This window comes from Bos taurus, chromosome 5 (assembly GCF_002263795.3).
Source record: "Bos taurus isolate L1 Dominette 01449 registration number 42190680 breed Hereford chromosome 5, ARS-UCD2.0, whole genome shotgun sequence".
NCBI classification, from domain to species: domain Eukaryota; kingdom Metazoa; phylum Chordata; class Mammalia; order Artiodactyla; family Bovidae; genus Bos; species Bos taurus.
Window position 1 is genome coordinate 64,480,269 of NC_037332.1, and position 12,201 is coordinate 64,492,469.

The window sequence follows — 12,201 nt, forward strand, 5'->3', positions numbered from 1 at the left end:
CTCTTCTCACTCCTAATTATCCTCTCCTTTAGTAGATCCCTATTTGTCCTTCAAAATTCAAGTCTTTTCAAGGCTCTGACCATCACCCTTCAACACTGTAGGTGTTTCCTCTTTCACAGATTCTGATTTCCAGAGTCTTTATCACGTTGCTGAGCACTTTCAAGGTAAAGACTTTTCTCTTTTTAGTCTTTCAGCAAGCAACAGTACCTCTTCATTGTTTTTTTTGTTGTTGTTGTTGATAAGTGAATGAAGGAATAAATGTTAAAGAGCATCTGCTGCTGCTGCTGCTAAGTCGCTACAGTTGTGTCCGACTCCGTGCGACCCCATAGAGGGCAACCCACAGGCTCCTCCCCTGGGATTCTCCAGGCAAGAATACTGGAGTGGGTTGCCATTTCCTTCTCCAATGCACGCATGCATGCTAAGTCGCTTCAGTCGTGTCTGACTCTGTGAGACCCCATGGACAGCAGCCCACCAGGCTCCTCTGTCCACAGGATCCTCCAGGCAAGAATACTGGAGTGGGCTGCCATTTCCTTCTCCAGCTAAAGAGTATCATTCCTGGTCAATTCCACTCTTTACAGATGGGAAACTGAGACCCAGAAAGGCGACATAATTTGACAAAATAAAGCTGAGAGAAAGGGCCTGGCTTTCCAGGCTTTCGGCTCTGACTTTATCCCATATTAAGCGACTTAGCAGCAGCAGCAGCAGCAAGCCATGCTTAGTGATCAGAGACCTATTTTTTTAATTACATTCAAGACCAGTCTCCACTTTACCTCAACCCTCCTATTTCTCATTGTGTTGCGGTCAAATCCTTCTCCCTCCCCTCCCCCACGCCCTACTCTGGTGTTTCCCGAAGGAACAGCCAACATCCTCTTTCTGCTTTCAGTTGTGGCCTGGAACTGCAGGGTTTCTCTCCCTCTCCCCAACCCCTCACAAGGATGACAGTTTGTATCCGGAAACGACAGCGCCTTCAATACAGTGAAATATGGGATTTAGGATTGGGAGGGGCTCTTAACAGATCAGGATAAAACTCAGGCAACTCTGAGCAACACTCCAGGTTGCTTCGAGAAGAGACTGATTCACCTCTCCTGCTAATCTGGACAAATACGGTTTATTGTTGTCGCTGATGGGCCAGATGAAAGGACGTGCCCTGTGACCAAGCCATTTTCTGTGAGAAGAGCGACTTTGCCGCCAGACTTGTGTGACCCTAGGCAGAGGAAACAGACTAGTCCCTTGATCCAGACGCACGCAGGTCTCGTGCTCCCTAGAGGCCTGGAGGCGGGGCGGGGCCTCCAGCCACGGCCCCTCTCCGCCTCCTTCGAAACAGGCCGCGGCGATTGGTTCCTTCAAAACGGGCCGCGGCGAACCCTGAGCCTGAGGCAGCCGCGGCGGCGGTTGGGTAGGGGCGTGTCGGCCAGGCACAGATTGAGCGAGATGTTGCCCAGCAAGAAGTGACCGTCCTGCGCCTGTGCGGGTGAGTACTTCTTTGTTTGACGTTCTCTTTTCCTCGCGAACTCTTGCTTGCCTTCTTGGGGCTGCGGTGCCTCAACTGGCATTGGAAGAGGCCTCGCGCTCAGCCCACTCAAAGGGTTGATTCAGTAGGGGCTCCGAGCTGCGGGATTCAAGTTGATGTGCGATTGGTCCACTCCGGGAGTCGCGTGCGCTGATTGGTCCCTGGGGCCGTCAAGATGAAGCAAGTCCCTGCCTTCTGCCCACCCAGGTTTGGTGCAGGGGCCACAGGTGTGCTGGGGCGGCAGGTGTGCTAGGCGGGAGACGAGGTAATCACTCGCTGCCGCTCTGCTTTAGAATCCAGGAAGAGATCAGAGTCTGAAATTTAGCCTCTCCAGAGGCACCTTTGTTTCCAAGCACCTAGCTCATATAGGGTCACTTAATTCCTCGGTGTTACCCCTGGGAAGAACTGATGTAGTCACTGACCTTGGAAGGGAAATTGCAGATAGTTATTTTGCCATCCGGCAGAGGGAAAAGTTATCTGTTTGTTCCCTCCGGTCCACGCAAGGGTCATGTCGCCGAGATGAACGGAAAGAGGGGACGTATCTCAAGGCTGTGAGCGCTGGTTTTCCCACCCGCACGTTTCGGTTTGAAGGGCTGCGTTGCGGGGAGGTTTGTAGATTGCCTTGGAAGTCGAAGGAAAATATTGGAGCCTGTGCTTGCCATTCAGTCGCTCCTGGTTCCTAACTAATCTCTTCGAACCGCAGGATTGAGTCTTACTGATTTAGAGTGCTTCGTGCAACGTCTGTTAGAAAAGCTGGTCAGTTCTTATTAAGTGAAGAGATGTTTCTTTGCCGGCCCTGTCTAGGTCAGAGTTTGGGTTTAGCTTCGTTTGTGTGAAGAGTGTTAATACCTACTCTCTCAGAAGATAAGCGTGTTGTGAACTGTCTGATCTCCTCAGTTGGCACTTAAATAATTAGGAATTGGCATTCTCGCCACCTCAGATTCCCTTTAGGAGGAGATTGGAATGGTTTTGAATGAAGAAGTGGAAACTGGTGGTAGTCGTCTGGTGTAGATCCCGATACGTGTCTGTCTGACTCATCTGTTTCAAAACCTCATTACAAACCAACGGACTTTGCGTGGTAGGTCTGTCTGCTATTTCCACTTTAATGAATTATAAATAATGTTTCTTTTTATGTGTTTCTAAGTGTGGGGGCTCTGAAGTCACACTTTACTATGTGTGTGACCTTAGGCAAGTTATTTAATCTTTCTAAGTCTATATTTTGTGCTGTGTAAACAAAGGTTAATATTAAGTAGTTGCTACCTTATTGCTGTGACGTTTGTGAAGATCAAATGAAATAATCCATGTAACTAGTTTAGTACATTACCTGACACATAACTAGCATTATTTCTGTGCTGCTGGGCAGAGAGGAGCAAAAGGTGAAGGCAGTACCAGAGGTAGTGGTATTAATATTTATCATTCATTGATTAAGTTTGTACATGTAAAGTACTCATTACTGTTTATCAGTATGAGATGGTTGGATGGCATCACTGACTCAGTGGACATGAGTTTGAGTAAACTTAGGGAGACAGTGAAGGACAGGGAAGCCTGGCTGGCTGCAGTCCATGGGGTCGCCAAGAGATGGGCATGACTGAGGGACTGATCAACAAGGACAACAACTGTTTATCAAATGCATTATTACCTAGCATGTACCAGGTCCTGTTCTAGATGCTTTACTTATATATTGTTAAACCTGTTAGTAATCCTGCAGCGTCACTGGTGTTTTCTCCATTTTATAGATGAGGAAACTGAAGCCCAGAGAAAGAAATGAAGCTACTGAGGTTCACCCAGAATTCAGTCTAGACTGTCTCACTCCAATGTCCAGCCCCTTTTTTTAATCACACTACTCTTGCATTTATATACCCAGATTTAAGCTTCTTTGCACAAAGTTGTTTGTATGGCCCAGGTTCATTTTTCCCATGGGTTTCAGTTCATTTTGCCTACTTCATTAAAAAATAGTGGTAAGTAATTTGTGATGGTGAATCAAAGTGTGTGATAAAGGAATAATGTCAACAGTATACTGCTATTACTAAAAAACGAAATGAGTCCAATGACGTTTGGAGACTTGGTAGGTTTAAAAGTAATGTTTCCTAATTTATATTTTCCCATTCAGTTTTTTCGTATTTACTGTACTTTTTATTAAGCAGCACTCTTTTTGTTTTTTTCTCTGTCAATTTCAATTTAAGTTTGGAGATAATGAAAGTTCAGTTATTTCAGTAATTGTTTTTCAAGCTGACTGTTGTGAGGAAAGGGGTTAAGGTTAATGCATACATACTGTAAACTGGCTGTACTTCTGTGTGGGTGTGTTTTACTTTCTTCCTATTATTTGTTTCTCCCTCTACTTTGTTATTTTTTAAATTCTTAATGAAACTTGAAGTGTACATAGTATTTGAGAGAATAGGAAACTTGAGTCTGTCAGTCAGTTGTCTCACTTTGAATTTCCCTGTTTTAATTGAAATGTAACTACCATAGAGAAATGCCTCAGAAGTAATGTTTACAAGATGCAGCCAATAATTATAATTGTTATCTCTTCAGTGTTTCTCCTTCTAAAAACTCAAAAAGTTTTCTCATATTGCATTGTTACAAAATAGGGGTTTTAACAGAAAGTTGCTATGTATCTTGTCAATGAATTACCAATTTTCAAAGAACTAAAATATGATGAAATGTAGCAGATACACTAAATGCAGTTTCATTTTTACTGCTGTAAGGGTCTTTTACAATATTATGACCATCAGTCATATGTTAGATATTGCTGAAGTGCTGACTGGTAGAGATTTCTACCTCCTCTCACAAAAACAAACTTTTCTGTAAGACAGTATAAGCTATGGTGAAGGGCTCACTTTACATAGAATTTTAAATATTGTGACTTTTGTTTTTCTTTGGATGACTTGTTAATGTTTTTGATTGCCAAAATAAAATTGGCTGTTGAAAAAAATTACTTAACTTTGTTCAGGAATTTTTTTCTCTCACCCTCACACAGTTTGGAAAACACTGTGACCAGAGTAACATAATTAAGTACTGTCCTGCAGATTGCTTTTGGTTGCATGACATATAATGGACATCTTTTCATATCAATACAAACAGTTCTTATTCTTTCAAGTGGCCGAATGAATCCACTGTATGAATGTCCTGTATGTTATTTTAGAGGTTTCCTGTTAATAGACATTTAATGTTGTTTTACATTTCTTTATGTGGAAACAGTGTCAGAGTTTATTTTTTGGGGCTCCAAAATCACTGCAGATGGTGACTGCAGCCGTGAAATTAAAAGACACTTACTCCTTGGAAGGAAAGTTATGACCAACCTAGATAGCATATTCAAAAGCAGAGACATTACTATGCCAACAAAGGTCCATCTAGTCAAGGCTATGGTTTTTCCTGTGGTCATGTATCGATGTGAGAGTTGGACTGTGAAGAAAGCTGAGCGCCGAAGAATTGATGCTTTGGAACTGTGGTGTTGGAGAAGACTCTTGAGAGCCCCTTGGACTGCAAGGAGATCCAACCAGTCCATTCTGAAGGAGATCAGCCCTTGGGAGTTCTTTGTAAGGAATGATGCTAAAGCTGAAACTCCAGTACTTTGGCCACCTCATGCGAAGAGTTGACTCATTGGAAAAGACTCTGATGTTGGGAGGGATTGGGGACAGGAGGAGAAGGGGACGCCAGAGGATGAGATGGCTGGATGGCATCACTGACTCGATGGACGTGAGTCTGGGTGAACTCCGGGAGTTGGTGATGGACAGGAAGGCCTGGCGTGCTGTGATTCATGGGGTCACAATGAGTTGGACACGACTGAGTGACTGAACTGAGCTGAACTGATGTTAGTGTATATGCATGTTTTCCATTGTATACATATGCCTGCAATATGGGAGACCTGGGTTCGATCCCTGGGTCGGGAAGATCCCCTGGAGAAGGAGATGGCAACCCACTCCAGTATTCTTGCCTGGAAAATTCCATGGACGGAGGGGTCTGGCAGGTGACAGTCCATGGGATTGCGAAGGGTCAGACAAGACTGAGTGACTTCACTTTTCACTTTCATGTTTTCCATTGATTCTTTTAGTCTGTCATATATAAAGGTGAACTGATTTTAAGTTTTGTGTTTTTTTTTTAAACATTTCTTGGCTCCTTCCTCTCAAAGCCAGCAGTGTGACAATCTTTCTCCACCTCTATTCTCACATCCCCTTCTCTGGCTCTGACCTTTTTGCCTCCCACTTATAAGAATTTTTGTTATTATAATTGGCTCACCAGGAAAACCTCCCATTTTCTTAGGCCCTTTATTTACTCAATCAGCAGGGTCCATTTTGCTCATGAAAACAGTATATTCACAGGTTTGGGGGTTATTACATAGATGTCTTTGGGGTTCATTATCCTGTCTGCTGCAAATGGAGTTTATTTAAAAGATGTAATAAAAATGTACTTATCCAGTAGGACAGCCATATGAATTCCTGAGTAGTATATTGACCCCAGAGCCCTTGCCTGTTGGCACAGCTCTTCTGTCCTGTTCATTTGGATCCTCGGCTAAATGTACACCAGATTTAGTCTTTTTTTTTTTTTCAGTGATTTTCTGTCAGGTAGCTCACTTGACCTGCTGGTACCTTGACTAGTAACTACTTCACATATTTCTCCTTGGACATGTATGATGGGAGGCAAGATTATTTATCAGTTCAGGTCCCATAATAAACAAAAATGAAAAATAATAAATAATACCCCCAAAAGTTTCCTGTTAGATACTTGTTTGCTGTGTGTCTGCTTCCAAGACTTGCACCACATTTTACCTATCTGGTTTTTCCTAGAGATGTTCACACATCCATCTTCCACTGCAAGTGTTTTCCTAAACTTTCAGCTTGAATACTTCTCTCAACACTACTTCCAGTAGCAATCCTGTAATAGACTTGCCTCCCTGGCAGCTCACATGGTAAAGAATCTGCCTACAGTACAGGAGACCCAGGTTCAATGCCCAGAGGTCTAGAAGATTCCCCTGGAGAAGGAAATGGCTACCAACTCCAGTTCTTGCCTGGAGAATTCCATGGACAGAATTAAGTATATACTATTTCTTCATTATTTCTGTACATTGCTTGACCAAGTTGCGACCCTATGGACTTAATTCTGTCCATGGAATTCTCCAGGCAAGAACTGGAGTATAAAACAGTGTATAAATAAGGAATTGGGAGAAATGCTAGGTGAATTCAAGAGCTACAGATATAAGCAGAATTAATTTAGGCCAATCAGGAAGGGCTCCTGGGAGAAGGTAAATCAGAAGAGTTGTAAACCTGGAATAATCTAGATGAGGACTCTGTCCCTCCTGTTGACTCTTTTTCTCCTGTTTAAATGTTGGATTTTCTCAGGACTTGTTCTAGGCCCTAATCACTGTTTTCTCCATTTTTTTTTTTTCCAGAAAGGTCTCACTCTTTCTAGCGGCTTTATCTCCCAAGGATTGCTGACAATTTCTGTCTCCTCCCAAACTTTCCAACTGCCAACTGCCAAAATGACATTTTGGCTTGAATGTCTTTAAAGGCGTCTCAAATGAAACATGACCAAAACACAGCGCTTTTGCCATCTCTGCTGGGTTCCCTGCTTCAGTCTGTTCAGATGCCCATCATCCTCATCTCACTAAACACTGCCATCATCTATTTGCTCAGTTGCTTAAACCAGAAAACCTGGAGTCGTTCCTGACAATTCACTCTGCGCCCACATCCTTTGCCTTCACCCTCCATCTCTAACCGTTATCAAGTCTTGATTCTTAACTCAAAAATAGATGTCGGATCCATCCAGTTCTCTCTGGTTGAGACGTTACCAGCGTCCCTCCTCAGTCATCATCATTTGTCGCTGAACTACTGCGGTGGGTCCACTCCTCTTCCCCTTCCAGGCTGTTCTCCATCTCATCTCCTACGTGCTCAGTGTCCTTTGCTCTCCCACCACTCCTCTCTTCTTCTCCTTCTCTCACTGAAGCCACTGATTCTTTTTCCCACATCTCTACCCACCTGTCCTTCTGTTTCCTTCCCCCTTTTCTCTGTTAAACCCGTCACTATTTTGCTCCCATGTCTCCCGCCCCGCTGCAGGAGATCTGGTAAAACTATGAATTACATTATGTCTTTCCTTTGGTTAAAACTCTTCCATGGCTTCCTACTGCACTTAGAATAAAATCCAATTTCCTCAACTTGGCTTTGTGTGGTGGGGCTACTGCCTAACTTTGCAGCCCTATCCTAAGGCACACATGCTCCACGCTTCAGTCATACTGGCTTCTTTCAGTCCTCAGAATGCACCAAATGCTCTCTGTTCAGAGTCTTTGTAAAAAGTATTCTCTATGCATAGAACTTTTCCTCTTCTCTCTCCCTGGCTGATTCCCACCATTCTTCAAGTTCATGTTTTTCCTCTGGCAAAACCATTACTATATCACTCAGTCTGAGTCTTTAAAGTAGGCCCCTGCTGTTCTCTCTCTGTTCTTTCCTCCAAAGCAATTATCATGATTTAACATTGTATATTCATCTGTGTATTCACTAATGTGCACAAACGAATGCAGTGGCTCCATGAGAGCATCACTGCGTCTCTTGCCTGGGGTGCCTAGTTTAATGAAGGGTGTGAGTAAATACTTGGGTAAATGAAGGAATGGCCATGCTTGGATGAACATGTAGTCTGAACTGTGATGGAGCCACAGAAATGAGCAAAACTGGTAGAGAGGATGCTGAGGAGACAGCTTGAGTGGAGCAAAGAGCCTCTTTGTGACACACCGGAAGACTTATTCTAGCAATAGACTTGTAGGTCACAAATCCATATTTGAGTATACTCCCAATTAAGTTGTTGGTCTTTTAGAGTTTTTAATGTTCATTTATGGGCTTCCCTTGTGGCTCAGCTGGTAAAGAATCTGCCTGCAATGCGAGAGACCTGGGTTCGATCCCTGGGTTGGAATGATCCCCTGGAGAAGAGGAAGACTACCCATTCCAGTATTCTGGCCTGGAAAGTTCCATAGACTGTATATAGTCCATTGGTTCACAAAGAGTCATTCGTTTATAACTGTATTACAATATGTTGTAAATTTTTTATGTTAGAAAAAAGAAGCTTTCCAAATTACATTTAATGATTTCTCAGTATTTTATCTCTTTTTAATTTGATGAATTATGTTAAGTGCACTATAATTATGTTTCATCATGGTATCATCACAACAACTCACTTGTTAAGTGTCAGTATGTGTCAGGTACTTTATTTGTATCACCTCATTTAATCTTTACATGAAGCAGACAAGGGAGGTGGTGGTATCCCATTTACAAATGAGAACATGGATTCAGAGAAGTTAACTACCCTAAAGTAAAAAAGAAAGTGAAGTTACTCGGTCGTGTTCAACTCTTTGCCACCCCATGGACGGTAGCCCTACCAGGCTCCTCTATGCATGGGATTTTCCAGACAAGAGTCCGGGAGTGGGTTACCATTTTTTTCTCCAGGGGATCTTCCCAACCCAGGGATCGAACCCAGGTCTCCTGCATTGCAGGCAGACACTTTACTGTCTGAGCCACCAGGGAAGCTAACTAACTATCCCAAGATCATCTGAAATTCAAACCAGATGGATCTGCTACTTTCTACTACCCCAATGGTGCCTTTATGGTGACTTATTTTATACATTAAAAAACATGAACTGTGTTCTGTATGAATTTGTTGTTCATTCGCTAAGTCCTATCTGACTCAACGTGACTCTATGAACTGCAGAACGCAAGGCTCCTTTGTCCTCTACTATCTTGGAGTTTGCTCAGATTCATGTCCATTGAGTTAATGGTGCTATCTAACCATCTCATCCTCTGCCTTCTCCAAAAGGATCCCTTCTCCTTTTGCCTTCAGTCTTCCATAGCATCAGGGTCTTTTCCAATGTGTTGGCTCTTCTCATCAGGTGGTCAAAGTATTGGAGCTTCAGCTTCAGCATTAGTCCTTACAATGAATATTCAGTGTCGATTTCCTTTAGGATTGACTGGTTTGATCTCCTTGCTGTCCAAGGGACTCTCAAAATCTTCTCCAGCGCCACAATTCAAAAGCATCAATTCTCTGGCGCTCAGCCTTCTTTTTGGTCCAGCTCTCACATCTATGCTGCTGCTGCTGCTGCTGCTAAGTCATTTCAGTCGTGTCCAACCCTGTGTGACCCCAGAGACGGCAGCCCACCAGGCTCCCCTGTCCCTGGGATTCTCCAGGCAAGAACACTGGAGTGAGTTGCCATTTCCTTCTCCAATGCATGAGAGTGAAAAGTGAAAGTGAAGTTGCTCAGTCGTGTCCAACTCCTAGCGACCTCATGGACTGCAGCCTACCAGGCTCTTCCATCCATGGGATTTTCCAGGCAAGAGTACTGGAGTGGGGTGCCATTGCCTTCTCCGTCTCACATCCATACATGACTGTAAAAACTGTGGACCTTTGTCGGCAAAGTGATGTCTCTGCTTTTTAATACACTCTCTACGTTTGTCATAGTTTTCCTTCCAAGGAGCAAGTGTCTTTTAATTTCATGGCTGCAGTCTCCATCTACAGTGATTTTGGAGCTCAAGAAAATAAAATCTGTCACTGTTTCCACTTTTTCCCCTATTTGCCATGAAGCAGTGTGACCAGATACCATGACCTTAGTTTTTTTTAGTGTTGTGTTTCAAGTCAACTTTTTCACCCTCTTCCTTTACCCTCATCAAGAAGTTCTTTAGTTCCTCTTCACTTTCTGCTATTAGAGTAGTATCATCTGTATGTCTGAGGTTGTTGTTATTCCACCCAGCAATCTTGATTCTAGCTTGTGGTTTATCCAGCCTGGCATTTCACATGATGTACTCTGCATATAGATTAAATAAGCACGGTGACAATATACAGCTTTGTTGTACTCCTTTCCCAGTTTTGAGCTAGTCATTCCGTGTCCAATTCTAACTGTTGCTTCTTGACCCACATACAGATTTCTCAGGAAACAGGTAAGGTGGACTGGTACTCCCATCTCTTGTTGTGCATGGTCAAAGGCTTTAGTTAATGAAGCAGAAGTAGATGTTTTTCTGAGATTCCTTTGCTTTTCCCATGATTAAAAAAAATGTTGGCAATTTGATCTCTGGTTCCTCTGCCTCTTTGGAACCCAGCTTGTACATCTCCAAGTTCTCAGTTCACATACTGCTGAAGCCTCTAGCATGAGGAATTTTGAGCATAACCTTGCTAGCATGTGAAATGAGCACAATTGTAGTTGGAACATTCTTTGGCATTGCCCTTCTTTGGGATTGGAATGAAAACTGACCTTTTCCAATCCTGTGGCCACTGCTGAGTTTTCAAAATTTGCTGGCATATTGAGTGTAGCACTTTAACAGCATTATCTTTTAGGATTTGAAATAGCTCAGCTGGAATTGTCACCTCCACTAACTTTATTCAAAGTAATGCTTCCTAAGGTCCACTTGACTTCACATTCCAGGATGTCTGGCTCTAGGTGAGTGACCACACCATCGTGGTTATTTGGGCATTAAGACCTTTTTTGTATAGTTCTTCTGTGTATTCTTGCCACCTCTTCTTATCTCTTTTGCTTCTGTTAGGTCCTTACTGTTTCTGCCCTTTATTGTGCCCATCTTTCCATGAAATGTTCCCTTGATATCTTTCCATGAAATATTCCCTTGATATCTTCAGTTTTGTTGAGATTTCTAGTCTTTCCCATTCTATTGTTTTCCTCTGTTTTGAATTGTTGATTTATGTAGGCTTTTTTTTTTTTTTTAAATAGTGTTTCCTTGCTGTTCTCTGGAACTTTGCATCCACCTGGATTTATATTTCCCTTTTGCCCTTGCCTTTAGTTTCTCTTCTTAGCTATTTGTAAAGCCGCCTCAGACAACCACTTTGCCTCCTTGCATTTCTTTTTCTTGGGGATAGTTTTGGTCACCACCTTCTGTACAATGTAATGAACCTCTGTCCATAGGTCTTCAGGCACTCTGTCTACCAGATCTAATCCCTTGGATCTATTTGTCGCTTTCCCTGTATAATCATAATGGATTTAATTTAAGTCATACCTGAATGATCTAGTGGTTTTCCCTACTTTGTTCAGTTTAAGCCTGAGTTTTGCAATAAGAAGCTCATGTTCTGAGACACAGTCCACTCCAGGTCTTTTTTTTTTTTTTTCTCACTGTATAGAACTTCTCCATCTTCAGCTGCAAAAAATATAATCAATCTGATTTTGGTGTTGACCATCTGGTGATGTCCATGTATAGAGTCTTCTCTTGTATTGTTGGAAAAGGGTGTTTGCTATGACCAGTGTGCTCTCTTGACAAAACTGTTGGCCTTTGTCTTGCTTCATTTTGTACTCCAGAAAACCAACATTTGCCTGTTATTCTATGTACCTCTTGACTTCCTACTTTTGCATTCCAATCCCCTATGATGAAAAGGACATCTTTCTTTGGTGTTCTAAAAGGTTTTATAGTCTTCATACAACCAATCAATGTTAGCTTCTTCAGCATCAGTGGTTGAAGCGCATAGACTTGTATTACTATGATGTTGAATGGTTTGCCTTGAAAGTGAACTGAGATCATTCTGTTATTTTTGAGGTTGCACCCAAGTACTGCATTTTGGACTCTTTTATTGACTATGAGGACTAATCCATTTCTTCTAAGGGATTCTTGCCCACAGTAGTAGATACAATGGTCATCTAAATTAAATTTGCCCATTCCTGTCTATTTTAGTTCACTGATTCCTGAGATGTTTAGTCTTGCCATTTCGTGTTTGACCACATC

At 42.6% G+C, this 12,201-nt stretch overlaps 1 protein-coding gene across 6 annotated transcripts in view; it reads left to right on the forward strand.

Annotated features, from left to right (window-relative positions):
* The first annotated feature begins 1,398 nt into the window (after nucleotides 1–1,398).
* Nucleotides 1,399–12,201, forward strand: part of GAS2L3 (growth arrest specific 2 like 3) — a 36,977-nt gene continuing 26,174 nt past the window's right edge. Inside the window, exons 1-2 of one of the 6 annotated variants that reach the window (XM_059886968.1) lie at nucleotides 1,399–1,775; nucleotides 2,451–2,588. The gene's annotated coding sequence lies outside the window, so the exon portion shown is untranslated. Of the gene's footprint in view, nucleotides 1,776–2,450; nucleotides 2,593–12,201 lie in introns of all 6 variants that reach the window. The other 5 variants (XM_005206743.5, XM_024992515.2, XM_005206742.5 and 2 more) reach the window with 5 other exon arrangements.